Source organism: Castor canadensis, chromosome 3, assembly GCF_047511655.1.
Source record: "Castor canadensis chromosome 3, mCasCan1.hap1v2, whole genome shotgun sequence".
Classification (NCBI taxonomy): Eukaryota; Metazoa; Chordata; class Mammalia; order Rodentia; family Castoridae; genus Castor; species Castor canadensis.
In genome coordinates, this window is record NC_133388.1 from 193401277 (window position 1) to 193415982 (window position 14706).

At 35.7% G+C, this 14706-nt stretch overlaps 1 pseudogene; it reads right to left on the reverse strand.

The window, feature by feature from the left end:
* Positions 1 to 3982: 3982 nt before the first annotated feature.
* On the reverse strand, positions 3983 to 4353 carry LOC109674040 (small ribosomal subunit protein eS25 pseudogene; annotated as a pseudogene).
* Positions 4354 to 14706: the final 10353 nt, after the last annotated feature.

Below are 14706 nucleotides of genomic sequence, written 5' to 3' on the forward strand. Positions count from 1 at the left end.
TTGTTAACCTCATCAGAAATGTGTGTAGTAATCAAGTAGTTTTTATAATTTCAGCTTTCAATTTGTGTTTAAGTGGCTTGCACATGAAAAATAATAAAGAAAAAAATTCCAAATTCTTCTATGTTCAGATTCTGCAGTTTCTCTTTTGCTTCTAATGCTGACCTTCCCAGGAAAGTCACATTTTCCCGACTATATCTTCAAATCTCTTCTAACTTGTTTAAGGCCAGATGAAATGAAAGAGAGTCAAAATATTATTTCATGCTGAGATACACTATCCTTGGTAAGCTGTGCAAATTTGTGTGTTCTCTCTGTATTGATCAATGAGGAGTTCTTCTTTCTCTCTGTCAGCAGTTGAGTAAGAATAAATGACCTTGAACCAGTCAGTTCATGGCCCTTCCTATGAATTCTTCCAGGAAGAGAAAGGGTGAGATAATCAAAGACTTCTATAGCACCTTCTCATTCTGGGGCTCTGATTTTTTTACTTTAAATTACAGATTTAAAAGATAATGGATTAATATGAATACAAAAGAAGAAACAAAAATTATCAAATTCCCTGAAAGACATGCATGTATCAAGAAGATATGAACTCAGTATTTTTTTTAAAAAGAGCTCTTATTTTAACTGGAGAATGTCTAGGAAACATAAGACTTTGCTTAAATATCTTTTTATACTCAGTAAAAGATATCCACTCACATGTTTTATGTGTCAATTTCAAATGCTTTTATTTTGTTATCTCATGATAATCTCAGTATCCTACATGTATATATTGGCAAGATACATGAATTAATGCTTGTACTGTATTTATAAGTTTTGACCTAAAATATAACTGGAAGCAATAAAGAGAATCCTGACTGGTTGGCACTCAGGAGCCCAGATTTTATTCTGGTTAGTGAAATTAGACACATTGCCTTCCTGATAGTCATCTGTAAGTGGAAGAAGTCAGAAAAGCCCCTCTGTTACTCTTTCCGTCCTTCCACCAACAACCCTCACCAGAATCACTGCATGAAACTCGTTAACACTTCCTTTTTCCTCTTGTATCATCTTAAGATTTCTTCTAAAATGTAGATGTGATAGTGTTATTTCCTACTTAATACATTTCATGACTTTCCTATTTAATAAATACTATAAAATCGAAACCGTAAAGCTCTCAAGTATTTCACACGTTGTTTCTTACCATATCCAATGTTGCTCAGCTTGCTGGCTCAGACTTCACAAGTCACGACTATGTGACACACTTGCAGATCTCCGGCTCAGCTCAGCATTGGTTTTCCTTTGCCTGATACATGCTTCTCTTTTCTTTTCCATTGGCTGAATTACCCTCCCCCTAAAGTTTCCCTTCCAAATTTCAGCTCCATAGATTGGTTTCCAGAACAGTCGACATCTAACTTTTCACGCATACTCAATATCACATTATTCTGTTTATGTTCTTTGTTACATAAGGACACACATGCATTTATTTGCTTTAATCTTTTTTGTATCCTGAGAATGCAAGCTCTTTGGGGAAAGAGACCTAATGCTCCAGTTTGCATTGTGTTACAATATACAAAACATGCACTCAATAAAACACTATTGGTGTATATAGGGTCTATTTCATAAATATGCTTTCGAAACATTAACTTGAAAGAAACAAAATTAGATTTTATAAAGGTACCATTTTGATGAAATATTTATATTAAGTATTGCAAATAATACAGTTTTGAATGATCATAGACTTAATAATTAACCTTTTTCCTTCCATCTTCCTTATTTCCTTCCTTCCTTCCTTCTTGTAGATAAATCATTGCAAAGGTGTATTTCTGGTAATGCATTGATACCTGGGTAAAGTTTGATCTTTTTTCAAATATCAATAACCAGTAATATATAAAAACTGTTGGAAGAAAGTACACAACTGGTTAAAGAAAGCTGACGAGAATTTCATAGGTGGTTTAAATCTTTATTTTTTCACAAAACACTTGTCCGATACTCTTTAATACTGCAAAATGTTCAACAATGTAGTGAAAACAAAAATCTCAGATATCAGAACACATGATTTCATTGATTACTTGCTTTCTTTAATTTTTGTCGCAATTTTTTGTTGGTATAGTTTAAGTCAAAACTTCAGTAAAAATTTATATTTTCATTCCATGATTGACACCTTCACCAGCGTGGTGCTAAGAGTTAACTGTCAGCAGCTGAAGGAAGCATGCCATCTCAGGATTGTATGAGTGCAGGTAAGTATTTGTGAGTGAGGGTCTCCTTAATTTCTACCTACTGGGTGCCTGGCTAGGCATATATTAATTCTAGTGCTTATTCCAAGTTATAAAAAATAGTAATGTGCAACCTCATCTAGCCAGAGTGAGTTCATTCACCTAATGTCACATAACCACAAGATAAATTATTTGTGTAACTCTGTTCTACTAGTGTGATTTAGGTAAATGAGATGTTTCGCTTGTATGTAATTAACTGTGTTCCCAAAAAAGAAAGAACTAATATCTTATTTTACATGTTCTTATGAACACATAGACCAGAATAACTATCAACATGTTCTATTGGAGAATTACCCAGGTTACTCATTGACTATGTCAGGTACTGTGTTTCTGCTAGATACTGCACCAGTTCAGTTTAGCTCCTTATGTATAAAATGAAGCTACACATGGTGAGGCACTCCCTTTTATCTTGATACTCTATGTAAAGTACTTTATAAAATAATATTCCTTGCATTAACTTGAGTAAGCAGAGCATTCAGCTGAATATAATTATCATTCAAAAAGAAGAAACATTAAGACACACATCTGGTATGTTTGGTTTCTTCAATATATGAAGCTACATATAACCTCAGTCAGTAAAAAGCTCATCAAGTAGGATGAATTCAAATTCTTAAATACTTCTTTGAACTTTATTCTCAGAAAATACTATTATTTGTATATTCCTAACAGCGTGCTGAATTAATTTACTTATTTTCATGTAGGATAAAAGGGTCCATGAGATTAATATGCTTGGCTGAGTGTTATGTCTCCTGTCTGTAATTCTAGCTACTTGTGAGCCAGAGATCAGAAGTATTGCAGTGTGAGGCTATCCCTGACAAGAAGTTTTTATGACCACATCTCAACCAAGTTCATGTTTGTCATTCAAGCTATGCAGGAAGCATAAATGGGAGGATCCTGATGTAGCCCAGCCCAGGCATAAATGTAAGACCTGATTATCCCCAAAATAACCAAAGAAAAAGGGCTGGGAGCCTGGCTCAAGAGAAAGAACACCTACCTGGCAAGTGCAAAGTCAGAGTTCTAACCCCAGTACTGTCAAAAAAGAAGAGAGATTAATATGCTTTTTCTCATAGTGTGAGATTTTCACTGATTTCCCCACCTAAATCATGAGCTAATTGAGAAAGACAAGTTACAAACCTAAAAGTGTCAAACTTTCTCATTGAATATGCTAATGGAGAATGCAACTTGGGAGGAGCAAAAAGGATTCTAAATACCACATCCCAACATGAAAGGCTTTTCTACTCGACCCCAGGCAATGGAGAAACACAAAATGGCCTTCATGTATGAGAGGAGCACATGGATAAGTGAACAGGAATCCTGGAAGTCAGGAAGTCACACAAGTCACCAGAAATAGCTGAGCCATACCTGAGTTTCTTCTCTCAAAGCCACACATTAGATGACACTCTTGGCTCCTGGGGAGAAATGAGTAGTGTGGAACAGATTCAAGGGTTTGATTTTAGTAGGCCTCACCATATTGGGAACAAGGTGGTAGGGAAATACAGAAGCTGAGGTTGACTACCATACATTAGACTTCCTTTCTAAGGAAATTATTTATGTGAAATCAACATTTAACTTAGTATGCTTAATTTGATTTGTTAAATCCATCAATTCTAAATAGAGAATAGGTATCCTCAGTATTCTTTCAATTTTTCCCCACTTAAAATTGATTTTCTTAATTTGATTCCTTTTCTGATTTAATAAAATATTATATTTCCATATGTGCAGTTGGTTGGACCTGTTCAGGCATCTTCAGCACCAGGTAGAGCATCTTTACCCTTAGTATTTCTTAAGTAAATTATTTGATCTCTTTGCTTTGAAACTAATTTGATAAGTTCTTCACTAAGGAGCCTCTGAGCAGCTGCCCTGGCAAGAAAACCCCAAATCTTCAGTCTCTCATAGTCTCATAGTTGGGGTTATAATCTTCTAGTGGGAACTTCTAGAGTTTGTTTTAAGTGACTTTGTCAAACAGAACTAGGTTCTTGAACTTGTCCTGGAATTTGCCTTTGGACAACTTCTTTTTGGCCTCGCCCCCGTATTTGTTTACTCTGTCCTTGTCCTTCTTGGCCAGCTTTCTGGTATATTTCTACTTGTTGTCATCCTTGGGTGGCATCACAAAACTTGGAGAGCAGTGACTACCACTGCAGCCTTGCTAAGATGTTGGACAAAAAGTTTAATTTCCTTATCAGTTTCTTTTAATTAGAAGATACTGCAATTAACCCTAGTGATGGTACTGAGGGTTACATTTTGCATACAATTTGACTAAGATATCTTAGTAGTATGTTTGATTCTATAAATTTAGGGACACTGAAGTACTGGGGTTGGTATAACTAAATGACAAGTTGAGCATCTGACTGCTTACACACACACACACACACACACACACACACACACACAGAACAAAAGTTTGGGGCCAGGGAAATCTCATTATCATAAAAGTCCTGTTGTGTTTGGTTACTTTTATAAGGATCCAAGATGGAATAGACTGTAAAGATGCATATTTTATTTGATCCCAAGACTTTTTATCACAGATGTGATAACTAAATTCCAGAATTTTATTTTCTAAAATCTGCTACTTAGAAAAAAGGCTGTGATTGAACCCTCTTATGGTCAATATTTCCTCCTGGTATTTGTTTCCTAACCCTTACTCTCTGCCCTGGCTGCTCAGTGTGCCTTTTCTGCATTTCCCACATTTACTTATTACCCTCACACTACACTTCTAGCAATAATTATCCCTAATAGACCTTATGGAGCACCAACATTGAAAATATCCATTTCTCATTAATAGATTAAGCAAAAGTTGCTAAATAATGATGATGGCAATAATTATATAAAGGGACTAAATACAAAATAAATTTTGAATCAGATTAGAATGCAGAGGAAAATTCAATTTTCCAATTTCCACTGCCAAGAAGAGAAACTGCTGCCCGGTGGAATTCAATACAGGTCTGTGTGTTTAACTGAGCCAATAAACCCTGTATGCTATAACCAAAAACGAAACAAATGCAGGACATGAGCACGATTCATGGTGTGGTGTTTGCCATCCATATCTGGGCAGTTGTGCTTCTGGTCTTTGTAACATAAGTGAATTACAACTCTATTACGATTGCATAGAGATGTTAAATACGCTTTTGATCAATTCTGAATTTTCTTAAGAATATATTCCCATACTCCCTTACTTTTGAAACTCTTTTATCAACTCTGTATTTCTTCTATGATAACGAGCTTCCTCTTTGACATATTGAGCCACAGCTGCATTTTTTAAACCTTATTTCTTCCATGTTCTGCCATATTCTGTGCCCTAATCAAACTGAATATATTCTGGAAAACAGTTTGTTCTTCTACGTGAGTAGCAGAAGGGTACAAAGAAGATTAAGTAATGTTCATTTTTTATCATTCCCATGACAGTTCTGATTGATGGAAATGTCATATGGACTGCAGTCAGAAAAATACTGACTTCGAAGGTAAAATGTATACTTGTAACCCTTTCTTCTCCAGTCAGCTGCTTCATTCCCAGTTAGTGCTCCAATTTTTAGTCCTTCTTGAAAACAGAGAAGATTAGACATAAACTTCTGATTAAAAGTTACAGGATCCATTGAGATACAGTTGCATCTTTGGAGTTCTCTGTGTGTAAGGGACCACATTTAGTGTGTTAGTCTATCACTTTAAATCTGAACATTTGCCCCCAGAAGGGAAGCAACAATATAGACATTACAGATGTGAAAACTGAGCCTCAGAGAGATCAGAACTTTGATTGAAGTTGCATGCTATAGGTTCAGTAATTTCAAAGTTCACATCCATATTGTCTGCACCCCATAGACCTAAAAGTGTCTCGAGACAATTGCACTAGAGATGAGAGATCGTTTATGCTCCTTCATGGATGCTGGTAATGGTGCTGTTTTTGTTTTCTTGAGAAGGATATGGAACCCTCCTGAGTTATTTTAATATGTTATAAATAAGATATGTGTTTTCTTAATGCTACTAAAGATCATATAGTCAGAGTCAGTTTTAGTAATTTCTCAGAGCTCTGTGACCTTAACTAATTCTAACATTAATATCTCTGGTATCACTTTTGATGTCAGGAAGAGTGCTAATGAATTTGAGAAATACTTTTTCATGAGATGATGATTAGCATTCTTTCATTGCTCTACATCCCACACCACATACTCTCCCCTTAATGGGTTATCCTCCTTTGTGTGACTTTCATGCCTCATCTAGAATTTTTTGTTGTTATTTGAGGATATAAATGAATAAATCAATCCCTCCTCTCTAGCCTTTGAATACTCTACAAATAGATGCTGGAGACTAGTGGGAATTGAAACCTCAGATCAGTTTTATTACGGACAAATAAATGGACTTCCTGTACCAGTCATCCATCGCTCAACATTTTGAACCCATAATTCTATGTCTGTAGCATATTTATGTATGCATACGTTGTCCGAATATTCCTTGGATGTCTCCTATGTGCCTGCTACTCTTTAGATCCCTCTTACATAAAAAAGAGCAAAGCAGAAACAATGCAAACTTGTTAGAGACCTACTTTCCCTAACCAGGACTTACTACGTAAGTCTCCATCACCTTCCAGTAGTGTATTCAAATTTTTAATTCGTCAATGAATTAAATCATTGATTAGGTCAGAGCCCTCATTGTCTAATCCTATCTGGAAACACCCTCACAGATACACCCCAAGGTGTGCTTTACTAATTTCCTTAGAGTCTCTCAATCTGGTCAAGTTGACAATTAAGGCTAACCATCAAAGATGTGATCAATATTTGAACCACAGGGTTTGTGCAAAGATTACACTCCATAATATGGGATCTTTCATCCAGTCAGTTGTATTAATAAGGAGGAAAAAGCCTGAAGCTTCTGCTTCCAGACTTGAACTACAACACTTAGCCTTCCTTGGGTCTCCAGAGGCTGGCCTCAGACATGAGAATCATACACTACACAATTGCACAGTTTAATTCCTTAAATCTCTCAAAAATATAAAAAGATCCCTAAGCCCCAGGCACTTTCTCTCTCACTCTCTCTCCTCTCTTTTAATCTTTCTTTTTCTTTCTTTGTCTCTCTTTCTCAGAGACAGCACATTGTTCTATGTTATTTTATAAAGAATTCTGATTAATACAAAAGGCAAATTTTTAAATTATAAATTCAGTGATCATGATATCATGATATGAAATGCTGAAGCCTTTCTGCTAAGTTTAGTAATAAGGATGGTTGTATGCTCTAACCACTGACTTTCAGAATCATGCAGAAGATCCTAGACAGCATGGTAAAGCATGAATGAATCAATCAATGACACCAAAACCGAACTGAGCAAAAATCAATTGAAAGGAATAGAAGACCAAGTATGTGAGTTTTTTCAATTTGAATAGTTTAGCAACATTGATTACTAAAACGCAAATATCTTTATAAGTACCAGAAATAATTTTAGGAACATTTAAAATTTGTAATATCATTAAAGATATGAGCATCTAGGAAGAAAAGACAAGTAACACCTGAACAGAGAAAATTCTAATTCTAAGCATAAAATAGCACCCAAATTAGGTGATGAAGTCAAGTTCTTAGATTGGATGTTGTATTAAAATTTATTTTCTGCTGACATAGACATTTAAATTCTGTCTATATATTGAAATATCAGATAATTTTCAAGAATTTGGCTAGAAAGTTAGAAGCCTCCTGCCACCATTCTATTTAAAATTCAATGCCCTCCATCACCTTATCTCAACCCCATGTCTTATCTACAATCTCCAGAGCCCTCTTTACTTTCTAGAATTCTTTGTGATATGCTTACTTTTTATTTTGACTATGGGCTATTCTTCTCCATCCTTGACATTCTAAAATCTGAACAGAACTGGGAAGTTGTGTCTGTTTAGTCATGTGATGTAGTCAAAGTGCCTATAACAGTGCCTGCTATGTAACAAATCATTAACAGTAGTGTGATGGATGATGTTTCAAATCAATGTAGAAATAAAGTTGTAACATAATGGCAAAGACACTGCTGAATAAAAATGAGATAGACATCTTCAGAACTTAATATTAATTAGCAATTCAGTTTGTGAAATAAACTAAGAGATGCATGAGATGAACGAGAACCTTGAAATAGACCCAAATCATGAATGTCTGAGCCCCTGATGTATTACAGAAATGTCTTTATAAAACAGTGGGGGACAGAACAACCTATAAGGAGTAGAGCTGGAACAACAGGAGATTCTGTGTTTTTTGTTTATCAAAACTACCGTAAAGACGGCTATGTAAGAAGTTGGTCACTGCGATGCCCACCTGCAGTTCTAGCAGCTGTAGAGGATGAGGTGGGGAGATCACTTGAGCCCAGGAGTTTGAGGCAAGCTTTGGCAACATAGCTAGACCCAATTTCAAAAAGAAAGAGATAATTGTGTGAGGTTATGAATACGTTAATTAGACTGCTCATGGTGACCTTTTCAAAATGTGTACATGTATCAAAATATCAACTCATATGTTTTAAAGATACAAAAATTATATGTGTCAACTGCACCTTGAAAAGCTGAACACATTCAAATACTATAATGATCATGAAAAGAAAAGTTGCTCAGTTGGATAATGTGCATATTTTTGATACTAAAGACCTAGGTTCTAAAATCTATATAGACATTTTTCCTTTAATCAATAAAAAGAAAGAGAAAAAACAAGTGGTCAAACATCTTTAGTAAAAAAAAAAAAATGCCCAAATAGTTAGTAAAAGTGAAATGCTATTCATCTACATTATTAATCATAAAACTGAGAGTTAGAACCATAATTAGCTATAACTATATTCTACATGAAGGTGAAAATTATGCCATCTTATGTCATCATGTACTGATGAGAATTTGTAGTAATAGAAACTCAGATAATTCCACTGCGGATGTGATTTCATCTGGCCACATTAGAAAAATTCCTGACCTTATCCAGGAAATGTAAAGGCTTGTATAGAATTTGTCCAGTTGATTCCAGTTGTAGATAAATACTCAGGACAACACCAACACATATGGCATCATTATATGTGATTAACTACATCCATCATCAGTAGGTAGGATAATTTGTGCTTCTCCATGCAATAGAGTACCATACTTTGATATGGAAAAATCACCTTCTGTTAAATGACATGACGTAGGCAACTTTATAAGTAAAAGTTTGTATTAAAGGAGCAAAATTTCAAAGAATTTATATACAGATTAAAACAACAACCAAAAAAAGTAAGTGATATATGTATATAAAAATATAATCACTGCCCCAATTTTATACATCTTCATGTATATTTGTGGACAAATTTATTGTGCATTGTACTTAGTTTTAATATTCATATATTATCACTCACTATACATTATTATGATTCATCCCTTGTATGTATTTATACACATACAGGACAATTAGGTTATATTAATGCTGCATTTTCAACATTAATGAGTTCCCTTTAGCTGTTGTCATTGGTTCTCAGAGACTGAAAATGTGCAGTTCTTCACATGCAGCAGATAGATGATCAATAGATGTCTGCCCAATCTTTGAATGATGTTATTTTTAAGAAGGAAGTGAGTGGGAAACTACATATTTCTCTTTAAAACTAACTATAACAAGTTCCTTTGTCATTTCACCCTTCAATAGACATTTATTCCCCTATGAAATAGTGGCCTACATCAATAAAGCTTTCTAGTCCCTGTTTTATAACATATTAATTCAACAAGAGAAGCGATCTATATATTGTGCCCCTAAGAGTTTGTATTGATTGCAACTTCATAGGTCAAATATTATTATAACAAAAAGTGTTATGATGAAGCAGCCTCAACCACACTGCTTCATTCATACCCACTCATTCACCTGACATTTATGCAACATCTATCTTGACCCACACCAACTTAAAGGACTAAAGCTTTAACTAACTGAAGGCTAATGACAAATTTTTGGAACACTGAACTTTGTCAATGATTCAAGAATATATTTTATTTAACAAAGCTTGAGGAAGAGCAGTAAAAATCCAAATACAACAAAAATATGAATCATCCGTTCCTCAGATTTTATTAGCAGAGAAGCAAAGGTCAGCTTCAAATAATTACATGGCTAGTACCATGGGATCTCTTTTAGCAGCTAGTCAGACTTTTTTCATCTCAAGTAGAGGGATTATGGTTTTGACTTTGCAAATACTCACCAACTGTTCTATCTCATGATTTTTTTAATATCCCATGTAAATGAGATGTTGAGTGGATATGCCAATGAGTCTAGAAACTTCCAGCAGCGAGCAATTGCTCAGAAATAGTATGAACTTGCTTCCCTCCTTCTGTCCTTCCTTCCTTCCTTCCTTCCTTTCTCCCCCATTCCTCCCTCCCTCTCTCCCTCCCTCCTTCTAGCTTTCCTTCCTTCCTTCCTTTTCTTTCTCTGTACTTCTTTGCTTCTCTTCTTCCTTTCTAATGTTAGATCATTTTATTATAACAAAGTTCAAACTGAAGTCACCTGAGCATTTTAAAGGTAATACTTCAGGGAAAAAAAGAATTAAGTGAGAACAACTGTTGAGAAAAATAAGCAGAAATAAAAATTTCTTCATATTCATTTATATAACTAATATAACAAGTATGTCTCTAGCAGTAAAGAATTTCTGTACAAATTAGACTAAAACCATATAATGAATATGTTGAAAAGAAGTTTCTGAGAAATTTTTATGCTCACAATAAAATGTGTCTGGTGTTAAGAATACATAACATCAGCTTATGCACAGGTTGAAAATAACTATACATAGATAATAAATGTAAATAGATTTAAAACACATCAACAAGTCACCAAGTTGTATGTAGAAAGCATGGCTTCACCAGGCACTGAATATGTCGGTGTCATCATTGTGAATGTCCCAGCCTCCAGAACTATGACAAATAAATTTCTATTATTTACAGATAAAATATTTAAAAACTGAAAGAAGCATACCTCAATATTTAGTTATTATCTCTACAAAGGAGAAGCACAATTCATTTAAAAATATTGTCTATACTATGTATGCTTTCATTTTTAATCAGAAGGGTGGGATCCTTTCCATTAAATTATATTATGAGGAAAGCAATTATGCCACCTAAAGCAATAAGATATTTTTATTTGAAATAGATAATATGGCTCAATGATTTTCTTAACTTTTCCCTGAAATTGAGTGACTAGAGATAGCATACCCAGTGAGCCATCTGCAGCCCTTGACACCTGTATCCTGCTTCCAATTTATCTTCTAAATAACATCCTGCCAATTCACACATTAACACACTGTAACATTCACCTTCACATCCTCAGTGTCTACTACAGGTGCCAGCTAGCTTTTACTAAATACATGTAGTTAGGGATGGAGCTAATTTTTCCTTTGACTTTTCTTTTAAGTACCTCACATGGGTCTCTGTGAAGAGATGCAGTCAGGAACAACTGCTAAATTACTTTGAGGGAAAGTTTAACATCAGATAAATGGGGAAGGAAATGCCACCCACCCATGATATTTATACAGAAAATTAAAAGCAGCATCTCAGGTAGGCATGCTGTGAGGTAAGCTTACAGCTCTGTTGGAGGTGTAGGATAAACCACAAACTCTCTGTACTCAGAAAATTGCATTTTGATGACTTTTCTCCATAGGGAATTTATGATTGAACACAGAGTTCAGAATAAATGCTAAGTGTACTTACCTATCAACCTACCTGTTGCTCTGTCTGTCTACCTAGCCACATTCATTGATATGTATTTCCTGAAAATGTCAAAGTATTATGAAGGCTTTTTTTTCAGAAGCAGGTAGTGGGAGAATCAATCAGTTCTCTAGGAGAGAAAACAATAATTCAATGAAGAAAACAAATGAACTTTCTGCAGTCCTGAACACCTGGCTAGATGGGGAGAATTCTGAGCATAAATAGTTTCCAGGTTTGTGCAGGGCCAGCTGAAATTCAACACAGTAAGGCTCACATTTGAATGTGAGTGTGGTCAATTGTGGAGGGAGCATAGCTCCATCCAAGTCCTTTGTAATTTGAATAAAATGTAAAACTTCAAAAGAGAAAACACCTAAAAGAATCCAGAAACAATAGAAGTTGTTCAAATTTATTATTTACGTTTTGATTGCTAATCTTGAATCTAACATTCAAAACCACCTCAGTGACAGGCATCACTAACTTAGATAACTAATGGAGAAACTGAGGCTGGAGGAGAGCTTTACAAGGCAAGTCAAGACTGCAACATAGCCTGTGTCCTCTCTGTTATGGAAATCTCAAGTCTGGCAGTGAAGAGAAGTTTGACAATGGAAGAAGCAGCCAGGCATGGAGAAGTGAGATGAGCACCAGATGGCCGATGATGGTGTAAGAGAAGCCCATTTATCCAAAGCACAAAAACCTCACTTTCTCAGCCATGGGCACAATTGCTTGTGCTCATCCATCTTAGACTTCACCAAGCATCAGAACCAGGGAGGCCTGCGCTGCCCTTCTCTATAATCTCTAGTTCACAATGTGGGGCACAGCTTGGTCATTTATTTTAAACCAACTTGAAGATGCTTTTGAGAGACATGCAAGTTTGAAGGCAGCAGACAAATCATTTCTGAACTGTAAAGAAGACAGACAGGGTAGGAGAACAGTTAAATTGTATTACTCCAGAACTTCTGCCATGATTGCTGGATCATTTTAGTCTGTATGCACCTCAGTTACCTTATCTGGACAATGTAGAAAAACATGCTTTTCTGCCCTGTTTTGAGGGCAAGAATAGGATAACAAGTGTTGAAGTTAATGAAAGACGCAGTTTATGCAAATGTATATTTTAGTCATAAGGAGTTGTCTAATAAATTTATATAAGGAATATTCTCTAAAATAATGAATCCACATCCATCAAAACATTCAATGTCATGAAAGACCAGGAAAAATTGAGAATTGTCCCAGATTTAAATGAATTTAAGACATTACAACAAAGTACAATGTGTAATCCTGAGTTGTAAATAGGCCTAGGAAAAATGCTGTAATGGAAATTAGTGAATCAACTAGATATGTTTGAATATAGACTCTACTTAAAATATTAGAATGCTGTCCTGTTTATTTTATGGTTTTGACTGTGGCTCTTTAGTTATGTAAGTATGTTAATCAAGTAGAGATTACCATAAATGCCCCATTGAGGAAGGATTTTCCATAGAGCAGTGATTCTCAAGCAACCAGATTCTTAAGCTCTATCTCAATGCTTAAAGCCATCTCACAAGGCATGAGGTCCTTTCCTTCCCAGGAAAGTTCAAATCCAGTGTCTTCGCCCTGTGAATATAATCATTGGCTCTTCAGCCCAGTGCATGGTACTTTGCTGAGCAATTCTCAAAACAGGACTACCTGCAGACTGTCCAGATAATATCACAGCTTGAACTCTCCCTCTGTCTGATCCTGCTTCTTCCTTCTTCTCTTCATAGCTGATGATCCCCAATCAATACTTTTCACATCATCTCTATCAGGGTTTTCCAGAAAACCAACTTGCAAACTCAGAATGGAAACAATTTGAGAAAGGAAGTAATAAAATTAAGTTGTGGAGTTGTGTCCCTCTTTTATAGGAATGAAGACCACATCGCTGGTGGGAGGGTCAAATCCCTAGCAGAAATAGTCCACTTGTTGAAACATCCACCATGCATAGAGAAGGTAGTGGTTACAAGGAAAATGGGATGGGGTACCCATTTCTTAGTGACATGAATACTCTAGCAGAACCTGAGGGAAAGTGAGGGGCAAATAAAAATCAGGTGGGAAAGTTAGCAGCCTCTTTGTTTGCATAAAAGAAGACATCACCAGTAGTGAAAGGGCAGAAAAATGAGGGAGAAAACCGAACTCACAAAGCAGCATTGCTAAATGTCAAAAAATGTTTAATCATCCAACAAAATGGTTACATTTGTTAAGGGTAGGGCCTTGGTGGGAAATACCTGAGACATTAACAGATTGTATAGGGACAGCTGGATAAATTCCTCTGAAGATTTTCCTTCCATAACTACTTTAAATTTGTTTTTGCCTATAGATGTAACCCATCTATCCCCCTTGAGCTAGCACTGGTTTCCGCTTCTGCCATTGTCAGATAGTACAGAGGAGAGAGGCTTGCTCAGTACATTTTTCCTATGTCTTTTATTGGAGTCTGGGGCATAAGCTGTTCATTTCCTAGTTCAGGATATTCTCAGCTGGATCAGAAAAGAGGGGCACCATATGTCCAAGGAGCTGTGAGATCCAGTTGTCGTGCACCTGCAGGAATAGAGATGTTAGGTATTTATCTGGGACAGGAGGATCCCTGATAAGGGCTAGGACATACAATTGGACTGGGAAGAGTTTGTTGTTGTTTTTAAGGCTGAAAAGAAATATAGGATCCCAGGAAAAGATGCAAATTCACTTTAAGAGTGTCTCATAGATGCATTTCTCATTCTCTGGTGAGAAAAATGTAAGAATTGCTGGGAAGAATGGGTAAGGAAGGGATTAGAAAGCTAGGAGAAGTAAGAGTGCTACAGAATATA